The sequence below is a fragment of the Pinus tabuliformis genome, chromosome 1_1, assembly GCF_031772625.1.
Source record: "Pinus tabuliformis cultivar Carrire ecotype Pingquan chromosome 1_1, CPIR1, whole genome shotgun sequence".
NCBI classification, from domain to species: Eukaryota; Viridiplantae; Streptophyta; class Pinopsida; order Pinales; family Pinaceae; genus Pinus; species Pinus tabuliformis.
In genome coordinates, this window is record NC_142297.1 from 365,432,544 (window position 1) to 365,444,520 (window position 11,977).

At 35.7% G+C, this 11,977-nt stretch overlaps 1 pseudogene; it reads right to left on the minus strand.

Moving 5' to 3' along the window:
- Window positions 1-4,988: 4,988 nt before the first annotated feature.
- Window positions 4,989-11,184, minus strand: LOC149213120 (polygalacturonate 4-alpha-galacturonosyltransferase-like; annotated as a pseudogene).
- Between the last annotated feature and the right edge of the window lie 793 nt (window positions 11,185-11,977).

Below are 11,977 nucleotides of genomic sequence, written 5' to 3' on the forward strand. Positions count from 1 at the left end.
CTTGCCATCCTCAATGAAGAAAAATTACAAAGCTTAAAATTTAGATCCTATCATTCATTATTACGTCCAGAAATGTTGCACACTCCATCCTGCCATCCTCAGTGAAGAAATCTTCAAATGAAATATTATCATTAAAATACCAAACAAGTTGTTGATTATTTTTTACTTCCACCTACAAAAGAGCGTTTGCTAGTCCAAGAGATGTGTTTTGAAATAGTACCATTGGTAGCAGTGTGTGTGCTGAGCTAGAAGGCTCAATGGTGGCACCTAATTTACCAGGAACAAAACTTAGGAAAAGGATTCAAAATAGATGTGCATCTACATCCTATTAAACTAGCAATATTTCCAGTAAATAGAACTAATATCTTAACCATTTTCACATTTTATGAACTGCACCTGTAGAGGTCCAGTAGCTGCAAGACCAAAAGAGTTATTCTAAAGCTTCAATCTATAGAAAATTTGACCATCACGCCATATAAGTTTCCCATTGATATGAAGGCCTTGACATATTGATGATGCAAGTAAAACAGGCAATGGAGCCCTGCACAAAGCATTAACCAAATATCACAAGTTGCTTTAATCAGCTTGACGCTGATCATAGTAAATACAATTCACATCTAAAAATAATAAAGCCAATTTTTTCCATTTGTTCTTTACAGAATGAAATGGAATTGACTATCTAATACTCACCCAGAGCCTACTACTCACTAATCTCTAGGGACAAGTGCATTGCCTAAACCTATCAAATAACCAAGAAGATCTAGGACAGGAGGTGGAGTTGCTACTATGGGTACTGCTTTTGATTGAACATTGGGACCTTTGGTAGGTGAAACATCGATTTCTGTCCCAGTGGCTGATAATTCTTCATATGGAAGGTAACAGTTTACTTGCAAGTTTGGAGGTAACAAGGTAGAAGGTACATATGGAAAGACATATGGGAGGTAACCTGTACAAGCATAAAACATGCTTAGAAGAATATATGTGTGCTTTGAATTCTCAGTAACATCAAGGAAAGACTTAATTTAAAAAAATAATTCTTTAATGATCTCTGTACCTATTACTTACCACTTCAGAGAGAAGTGTTGAGCGTGACAATTGCCAAAAAAAACATATTATTATTAGACATATTGGAAGAAAACTCCTTGAACTAAGTATAAAATATAATACTTATACTATAAAAACCTATACAAATGCAAACATCTCAAATAGTGACAGATGAACTTAAGCCTTTTCATTGAAATAACTTACCCCTTCTCTGGTATCCATTTTAGAATCCAAACTAAATCCCAAAACTTAGAAGACTGGCCATTCTTGAACTTCTTTCCTTCTCATTCTCTAGCTCAAAATGGTGAGCCCCATGCTTGTGATCATAGGGCATAATAGAAATGGCATCCAACAATCCAGATGGTGCCATCAGCTATAAATCCTTCTATGCTAAGTATTTATTGTACCTTTTCTAAAGGATATAGATCTTGTACCATGCACAAGCATGATACAAATGACTTTCTAATATCTAAAATATCTTTGTTAACTTTGAATAGTAGATTGTCATCATTTGAGGTTTAGGAATATTCTTGACCATACACAAGGCCATGAATATCTTCTATAGAGTGAAAAGCTTCCTAGATATCATATGCCATCTGTCATAAGAAATAGTATAAGGCAAAAATATATTAAAAATAAAAATAATTTAGCTCAGAGATTCTATAGTAGGTTCATGAAATTTCATTCAACCAAAAGCTTCCTCTGCAATAGGGTATTCTCCAATAATTAATTCCTGCAAGATAAAACTATATCAACCTTCCCATCTAGACAAATATAATCTTATATCTAATTTAATATAAACATTTTAGATTTTTGGCCCCCATTCGATAGTAATACCTTCTTAAAGCTGTGCCAAAAATCTACTCAACATGACATTATCGCTATTTACATCATGGGCAATATGGGTAAACTCCAAACCAAAGATAAATGTTTCTAGAATATGATATTTCTACACATTTCCCTTATCCCATTTCACATTTCCCTCATCCCATTTCACAATGGCAGCCAACAATCCAAATGATACCATTAGCTGAAAATCCTTCTATGCTAAGTATTTATTGTAGCTTTTCTGGAGGATATAGAGATTGTACCATGCATAAGCATGATACAAATGACTTTCTAATATCCAAAATATCTTTGTTAACTTTGAATAACAGATTGTTGTCATTTGAGGTTTAGGAATCTTCTTGAACATACACAAGGCCATGAATATCTTCTATAAAGTGAAAAACTTTTTACATATCATATGCCATCCATCATAAGAAATAGTATAAGGCAAAAATATATTAAAAATAAAAAATTTATCTCACATATTCTACAGTAGGTTCATCAAATTTCATTCAACCCAAAGCTTCCTTTGCAAGAGGGTATTCTCCAATAATTAATTCCTACAAGCTCAAACTATATCAACCTTCCCATCTAGATAAATATAATCCTGTATCTAATTCAATGGATAACATTTTAGATTTCTAGCCCCCATTCGATAATGATACCTTCTTAAAGGTGTGCCAAAAATCTACTCAACATGACATTATAACTATTTACATCATGGGCAATATGGATAAACTCCCAACCAAAGATAAATGTGTTGTTCCTTTTTCCCATAAGCATTTATTGGCATACCCATTTTAGTTGAGAGAAGATCCTTTGGATAGTGGGATACAATCTTTAGTTCTTGTGAGGGCATCCAAAAATCACCCTTGGACAATTGACTGCTAGCATCTTTACAACAGTTTTTGTTCACTGCCTTGATACTTGTATGAGGGGAGTTTTCCTTAAGGGTCTTTTGCCCAACACTTTGCCTTAAGGTAAAAGTGTGTATACATTGTTGTATGTAATCTTGACCTTCCATATTATCAATACAAGTAGATACAGATCCACCGGTTGAATATGCAATAAGTGCGAAATCAGATAGCTCAAACTATTCACACTTTCTGTTTTCATCGAAGTTGGTTGATGTTGCATGTTCTTCATCATAATTTGTCCATATTTGTCCATACTGTTCTATTTTCTTTTTCTACACTACAACTTTCATCCACACTGCCCCTTGAATGCGATTTCTCCTCATTCATTTCTTCAACCTTATCCTCATTATACATCATAATGGACAATCGTCATTCTAGTATAGAACAACCTCTAGATATTATTGGTGAATAATTATAGTTAATGTGTTCTCATCTAACGATTCCCAATACCAATGGCACAACATATAATTTGAATCACTCAAGTAATAAATCTCAATTTAACAACATTATAATATAATTACATTCTAACATAAATACACATCAAGAATACTTTGCCTTGTAGATTTCAGCACCCATGTATTTGATGGATTTATGGGAATGAAGGGAAATTGGAAAGCCAATGATCTCCTACAGTTATGTATGGCCTTGTCTAGTACCTATGGCCTCTTAGACAACCATGATTGAGTTCAAACTCACCCCAGCAAATGAAAATAATGCTCAGGGGAGATGGAAATGACTCTAGTAAGTAGAAATCCACCCAAGAACGCTTAAGGACACTCTAGGTAAGGAGAGAGAAATTCTTAATAGTCGTAAAAAAACCAAATTAGAAACTCCTTGAGGAAATGAAACAGATCTAGAACCAAGGCAGTTGATCTCTAACTCAACAAGAAAGTGGATTATGAGTAACTCAGAGATGATGCATTTCATAGAGCATCAATCAATCAAGAGTTTCTGAATGATGCTAATAGAAATTCAATGGAGAGTTATTTATTTCAGCCATGAGCACAAAGATAAGGAGCACATATAATATTACTGAGTAAGAATGATGATAACTCATACGTGATAAGTTTATTATCTCTTAGGAACATATATTAGATGAGAGCCTAGAACATTGCCTTCATTGTCAAAAGAGAGATGTCCATGTGCAAATTAACCCTCGCTCCATGTGAGACTATTGCAACATAGTTGCTATGGGAAAATGAAGGAATTGGTCATGGCAGTCAAACACTGAATTGAGCTAGTTTCAGTGTTGTCCAATTAGGGCTATTACATCTTGTCACGAGCAAAGTTTGTAGGTCATTTCAACATTACAAAGGCAACAATCTAGGCATAGTCACTCTTTGTTTAGTTAAGTCAAAGCTCATAGAGGATGATGTCCAGGCGTTTTAGCCTATATTCTACTTCTTTTGGGTAGTAACCAAGAAAGTGAAAAAGCTCGAAGTTTGTAATCCAACGAGAGAAGAAAAACAGAGGATAAAAATAAGTCTACAACACTTGAAGAAACCAAAGTCCGTGACTAAGCCGAATCTCAATCTAAAGCTATCTATTTGCAGCAAGATCTAAATATCTGTGGTAAAGAGTCAAGGGTTTGTTGTAGTAGCCGAAGATCAGTAATAGAAGGCAAAGAGTTTGTAATTGGAAGTCAGCGTATTATAATCAGATACTAAACCTGTAATAAGGACAAAAATTCAGAAGCTGCTTCTCACTTTGACTAGGCAAAGACTCAACTATTGACCTTGACTTAAAGAGGAGGGCTGACTTGGAGGGAATCTTTGGTCTTGTGTTGGATATATCATTTTGAATAAATTCAATAAGAGGAGCATTATTGGGTTTTCACCTATTGAGAGGTTTTTCCCTGACTTGAAAGCCTAAATCTATGTGTCTCGTACTTCTTTGTGTTGTTGGAAGAACAATTTGTGTAATTACTTGATGAAAGAGAAATATTAACTAACAAAGAAAAGAATATTATATAGGAGTTTACTTCCAACTATGAAGGAATACAATGAGGACATAAAATTTGTAAATCTTAAACTTGGTTAGGCCACTGCATCTCCAAAAACCTGACTCATTAAGACATAAACTAGAAACCTTCTGTGGAACTTCAAAAACAAATGAGTTAGAATGAATTATCAACCAGAATGAAGGGCCTTTACACTTTACATTTGACAATCTATTGCAGTATCAATATTGAGTTCACAACTATTCATTTATATTGCACTGTTGTAAGAAAGGATGATCATATTTTATATATTTTTTCTAGTAAGGCCTGCTCTTCATCATTGCCAACTCTAACCAAGGTCTCATGTTCCCACTATAATGAACAATAGTTGCATTGTCAATCTCTGAACAGTCCACGCTAGGATTATATCCTAAACCCAACACATGCCAAGACTTGTCCAAAGGATGCGTCAAACCATAAAATGTTCAATCCAGGAGGTAATGTTCCAAGCTTCCACAACACTCTATCCTCATTCTGACATACAATAAAAGAAAAAACTTAGAAATCGAACAAAGAAAAACCCATTAAGTTTTCTAGCTAATTACTTCAGATTTAATTCAAATACTTTAAAGTAAGCATCACAGGAATTAACATAAATAAACCACACTACACACTTACCGTGTTCTGCCACTTGTGATATATTCTAGTTATATCTCATTTCTCCCATTTTTTGAGATCAAATACATTCATCCCATATTGCCAACCACAATAATTAGGATCAAAGTGCCTGGCTATGTGTGGATTGGAAAAATTAAGGTATTTTTCAAACCGGTGAAAGCTTTCTCCACAAGTTTCCACTGAACCATTAACCTTTCCATGAAGATCTACTGACCACAAATGCATCAAATCTTTCTGCACCACAATATCATCATCCAAGAAAAGGATCTTGTCTATTTGGGATAAACTTGTGGAAGATAGAAATGAAGATGATTTAGCATGGATAAATATTTTGGATTTATATATTTCAAATTGGAAGAATGTGTTGAGAGTGTAGTCGAGTGATCTGCCTTGAAATAATACTCTTTCATAGCTGCGGATTCAAGTTGGTGAAGGATAGGGCAAGAGGAGGAATTGAGCCATTTAAAAAAATCAACATTTTCTACATGTATCGCAGCTTTCCTTGGGGGATTAAGTAAAAACCACATTCTCATGCCCCCAAAATTTAACTTGTCTGTGATGAGATGAAATACATGTTTCTCAGATTCCTACAAACACATGTAAATCACCTACAATGAGATCCAAATATTAAATGTAAAATGCAGCAAAATTGTTGGACTTCAAAACTTTAGAGTAATTTAAATTAATAAGACTTCACCGTAGCATTCTCAACAGTTTAATTCACAACCACAGATGCAGCCAATACATTGTCAGAAAATAATGCATAGTGATAAAGAGTTGGATCCTCCAACTTGTCCTTTCTAGGAAATTATCGCTTTTCAAGAGGAAGAAAGTAATAATCTATGTTCAATCACATGGACAGACAGTGCAGGTCCTTGGGAATAGACTTTGTTGCCACCTGACTTAAAAATTTACTTTTCTTTTCCAAGGTCCTTACTTGCTCATCTGTAGACTGAAGCATGGCTTGCAACTTCTTTGTCAGTGTTGCACAGCCATGAAATTGTTCTCTAGACTTGGATAGGACATGCCCATAGCCTTGATCTTCTCAGGTGCACTGAAACATTCATATTAATTATTAGTCATGAAAAAGAGAATGAAAAGCAAAAATATTGACACAGAAACTGCAACTTTAAAAGAAACAAAGTATGTGAACACCAAATGCAAATGGAAGCACTTACTACTCTTGATTTAGAAGTAGCCAATGCGAAAATGCAGGGGGCAGTGTTCTAAGCTTCCTCAACACTCTATCCTCATTCTGACATACAATAAAAAAAAAACTTAGAAATCGAACAAAGAAAATCCATTGAGTTTTCTAGCTAATTACTTCGGATTTACTTCAAATACTTTAATGTAAGCATCACAGTAATTAACATAAATAAAACACACTACACACTTACCATGTTCTGCCACTTGTGATATATTCCAGTTATATCTTATTTCTTCCATTCTTTGAGATCAGATACATTCATCCCATATTGCAACCACAAGTATTAGGATCAAAGTGTCTGGCAATGTGTTGATTGGAAAAATTAAGGTATTTGTCAAACCAGTGAAAGCTTTCTCCACAAGTTTCCACTAACCCATTAACCTTTCCATGAAGATCTACTGACCACAAGGGCATCAAATCTTTCTGCACCAAAATATCATCATCCCAGAAAAGGATCTTGTCTAGTTTGGGATAAACTTGTGGAAGATAGAAACAAAGATGATTTAGCATGGATAAATATTTTGGATTTATATATTTCAATTTGGAGAAACATGCTGAGAGTGTAGTCAAGTGATCTACCTTGAAATAATACTCTTTCATAGCTGCAAATTCAAGTTGGAAAAGCACAGGGCAATAGGAAGAATTGAGCCATTTAAAATCATCAACATTTTCTACATGTATGGCAGCTTTCCTTGGGGGATTAAGTAAAAACCACATTTTCATGGCCCCAAAATTTAACTTGTCTATGACAAGATGAAATACATGTTTCTGAGATTCCTACAAACAAAAGTAAATCACCTACAATGATATCCAAATATTAAATGTAAAATGAAGCAAAATTGTTGGACTTCCAAAATTTAGAGTATTTTAAAATAATAACACTTCACATTAGCATTCATGACAGTTGAATTCACAACCACAGATGCAGCCAATACATTGCCAGAAAGTAATGCATAGTGATAAAGAGTTGGATCCTCCAACTTTTCCTTTTTAGGAAATTTTTCTTTTCAACGGCAAGCAAGTAATAATCCATGGTCAATCGTATGGATAGACAGTGCAGGCCCTTGGGAACAGTCTTTGCTGCCAGCTAACTTAAAAATGTACTTTTCTTTTACAAGGTCCTTACTTGCTCGTTTGCAGATTGAAGCATGGCTTGCAACTTCTTTGTTACTGTCGCACAATCATAAAATTGTTCTCTAGCCTTAGATAAGACATGACCCATAGCCTTGATCTTCTTAGGTGCATTGAAACATTCTTATCAATTATCAGCCATGAAAAAGAGAATGAAAAGCAAAAAGATTGACACACAGACTACAAATTTAAAAGAAGCAAAGGATATGAACACCAAATGCAAATGGAATCCCTTACTACCCTTGATTTAGAAGTAGCCAATGCAAAAATTATTACCTTTGAGGTAGATTAGAATCCGCATTAGCCTCACCCAATGTATGCTAACATTCTTTAATACGAAGCATCAATTCATGGTATAAATCAAGATTATTCCTAGCCTAGGAAATTCTTGAATACACCCTAGCCATGATCAATTGGTCTCGCATCAATCTAATAGTGGAGTCAGAATTCTCATTCTCGTTCTCCCACCTCCAAATGCTCTATTTTCCCTGGACAACCGAATCTACCTCCTTGGAATGTTTAATTGCTATGTTTTCAAGCTCAACTCATTTTTCTTCATCCTGTTGAATCAGTTACGTTGACCTTTTCTCCCTCCTCTTTTGTCTCAATTGTTGTAAGCATTAAACTACTATAAATTAAAGCATACTATGCTAAAATCTAAGAAATATAAAATTTTTCTATTGGAGAAGTAACATTCAAAAAGGATTTTGGAAAAGAATATAACAATTCCCTTTTCCATGAGAACATAAAGTAGTGATCTAGTGTAGCAAAGAATTTTACCCTCTGCAAAACTTTTGTTGGGCTTTCTTCAAGCTACAAATGGTCTACATTATAACAACCATTGTCCTGAGAGTTTGACTAGGCATTACCTTACAGTAGGCTACCAACATTGTAGATCAGTTAACCAAGGAAAATCAAAACTTACCATCAAGAGCATTCCCTTTGACGTCTTGATGTTCACTTCCTGTGTCATCCTCTTCAAACCTTGTAAGAAGTTCCTTGTCATTGGAAGTTTTTTTCTACACCTCGTCATTCATTTTACCCCCCTCAGGATTTTCCTTGCCTTCTTCATTGAAGATCACACCATCTTGTTGTGAATGTAACTTTTTTGAGCTCTCTCCAAAATTCGTTTGCCTCTGCTTTATGTAGATCATTAGAAATAGAGAAGCACCCCTGCCAATGTCAGTTTTCACTTCCTGCTTAATACAACCCTACTCAACTACATAGATCATCATCACACAGGTTTCCTTACATGTTCAATACAGAAAATAACCAAAATATTCACCAATCGTACCTCAGAGTTAGTAATATCCCTTTGGTTTACTTCGGAGGGTTTTTCTAATATCCATGAGGAAGATAAATCATTCCGTCCAACAATATTTAAGTTTAGAGTTCCCAAGTCCTCTGTGTTAGCTGTTATGACATCAATCACTTGCCTAGTAAATAAAATTTATTTTCAATTCTCTACTAAATAGGGGAGAAATCAAATTTAAGATATCCAAATGCAGTAGGTTTCTTATACTTGCCTCCTTTGGGAAGAGAGAGTCAATGCTCTCTGTTAAACTTTGCTTTCTCCAGTCATCTGCCTGTTCCTTTGAACCCTGTAGATAAATAGATAAGAGTGATTTTAGACATATGACAGAGCTCCAATATCCTCAACAATTCCTCTCTATTTCAATCCACTTAGGTCGATTAAATTTCAGTTTAGGGACACTATTTATTTTCTGGGATTAGACTAATGTAAGTGCAAGTGCATTGCCTAGATCCTGAAAAACAACAAAAGGGCCATAGAAAAATAGAATTGGTTTTCAAGATGTGGAAAGAAAATACCATTCTAATAGATCCATCTCCTGAGAAGTTGTGCCCCGTTGTTGTAAATGACAAAAAATGCATAAAAGGTCAGGTAGAAAGACTTGATGGAGAAGAATATCTATAAAAATACTGAAATGTTAAAAAGGGGGTTGCTTTGCTATCATGCATATGCTAAGATCGACATTTCATTACACATCAATAATAAAATGGTGCGTATAATATGTATCATTTGTTTTGGCCAATGTGCTTTGAACACTATGGGAACAATGTGAAAATGATATGTATAGCAGAAAGTAGCTGGTGAACAAGATTATTGTTGTGAATTGGGTCTAGGTTGGGTGGACCAAAACTGGTTTTAGCTTGACTGATGAGAAGTGGATTTAGCTTTATGGATGGAAAGTGGGTCTAGCTTGGATAATGAGTGGATTTGAAGAATGATTGTTACCCTTCCCACCTAGATTCAATTCCCACAGAATTCAATTCCCATGAGTAAGATGTTGAACTGAACTCTTAAGAAATATATTTTTATAATACCCCTCTAGCTTATGCAGAATCTAGCGCACACTTAGTACCATCCTCCACAGAATGAGGAGTGCCCAGCGAATTCACCGAGCAGTTGCCCAACAAATTTACCAGTCATACGTATTTCTCTTTATTAAAAAATGGAAAGAGCATTGTTATTTCTTCCTATCGGGATGAATGGTTTCATTATCTTTGTCAAGGGAAATTACCCTAGGGGCAGTTGGTAAAACATTTGCTCTTGCATGAGAGACGTACAAACTTTGAATCTTTCTCTTAATAGGTATTGTACCATGTTAATGCAAAGACGGAGTTCACAGCTTCACACAGATCAAATGAAAGGAGATCTATAAAGAAAACTCACAAAATGTTTGGAGAAATGTTAGAGGTGCTAAACTTTTGACAATAAGCAAGGAAGGTAAGTTTGATAACATCTGCGCCTTCAAATCCTGTGAAAAAACTAGAAGGAAAATAAATTTCCAAAGCAGGTCCATGGGGTTTTGGTTTAATGGTTAACAAGGGGTGGTGAAGGCAAATCAAATTTCGAACCAGGTCCTTGGGGTCTTGGTTCAATGGTTAACCGAGGGTGATGAGAATTCCCTGCCAAGGCTCAAATCACATAAATACATTGTTTGGTGGGTTCTCAATGAAAGGGATCTTTCTAAAGTAGTATAAGATGACTACACTTCGTTGTAATGGAGATCTTACTTGAATGTTGTAAGAATTCTATACTTCATTGTAATACTACCAGATTAAGAAAGGGCATGTTTGCAAATAAAGATAAATTAAACGCTGACCCACCCCAAAAAAAGAGACAGAAGCAAACTAACGAGGGAGGAGGGCATGAAGAAGCTTACCAGTGAGGGAGGAGGGCAGGAAGAAGCTTACCAGCGAGGGAGGAGGGAAGGATGAAGCTTACCAATTGTAGATGTAGATGCAGAGTGATGAAACCTAGCTGCTAGAAAAACCAATGGCATGACCACAAAGATAACAAGGAACCCCACCACAACTATTCGATGATGAAAACCTTGACCTCCCCATCCTCCATTTCTACGACACTGGTAGCCCTGCCACCCTCCATTCCACACACCTCCTCTTTGCACAGGCATCTTTAGCTCTCAACCCTAACACCACTTTTCTCCTTCTCCTCCTCCTAAATAGATATCGAGCAATGGGTCTCCTCATGTCACTCCTTGTCAAAGGACTAGAGTGACACACTTCAAAATGTCACATTCTGCCATGGTTTGAGTCCAGATTTTAAGCTAGTGAGGTGGAAGGGTCTCTAAGCTTGTTTAGGTGTACAGTTAAAAATGAAAATTTCATTGTCATTCTCATCTTCAAATAAAAGCTCATGGAAGAGCTCAGTGTTCTCTTTTTATCAATCTGATAAATAGTTTACATATGGAAGAGGGTAAATCTTGGCTACAAACATGGGCTATTAAGTTTGGGGCGGCATGGGACAACAATAAAAAGGTCTTTTGACAAATGCAGATCCTCCCAATCTCCCCCCAGGAATAGGCCTCAGTGAAAAATGGCTACATGAATCTTCAAAGGAAATTTAGGATGAATATTGTGCTCACAAGCTGAAGTTTCATGAACAACAGATGGGAAAGGATATTGTTGGGATGTTTAGGAAGAATTTAAAGTAAAATACGTAAGATCAAAAACCCCAAGGAGAAACCCAAGATAAACATATGAGCTCTAACCCTCGTCCTCAGTCATCCAATGCTACTTCTTAACAAAAAGTCTATTACTGGTGTTGGTGGATAAAGAAAAAAAGGAGAGGGATGCTAATGATAGCGAAGGGAGAGTGAAGATGAGATAGATGAGATCGACGTTTCCCCTAGACAACGCCATTTACCCTATCCACCAAAGTCGGTTTCCTCTTCTTAATGAGAGGCA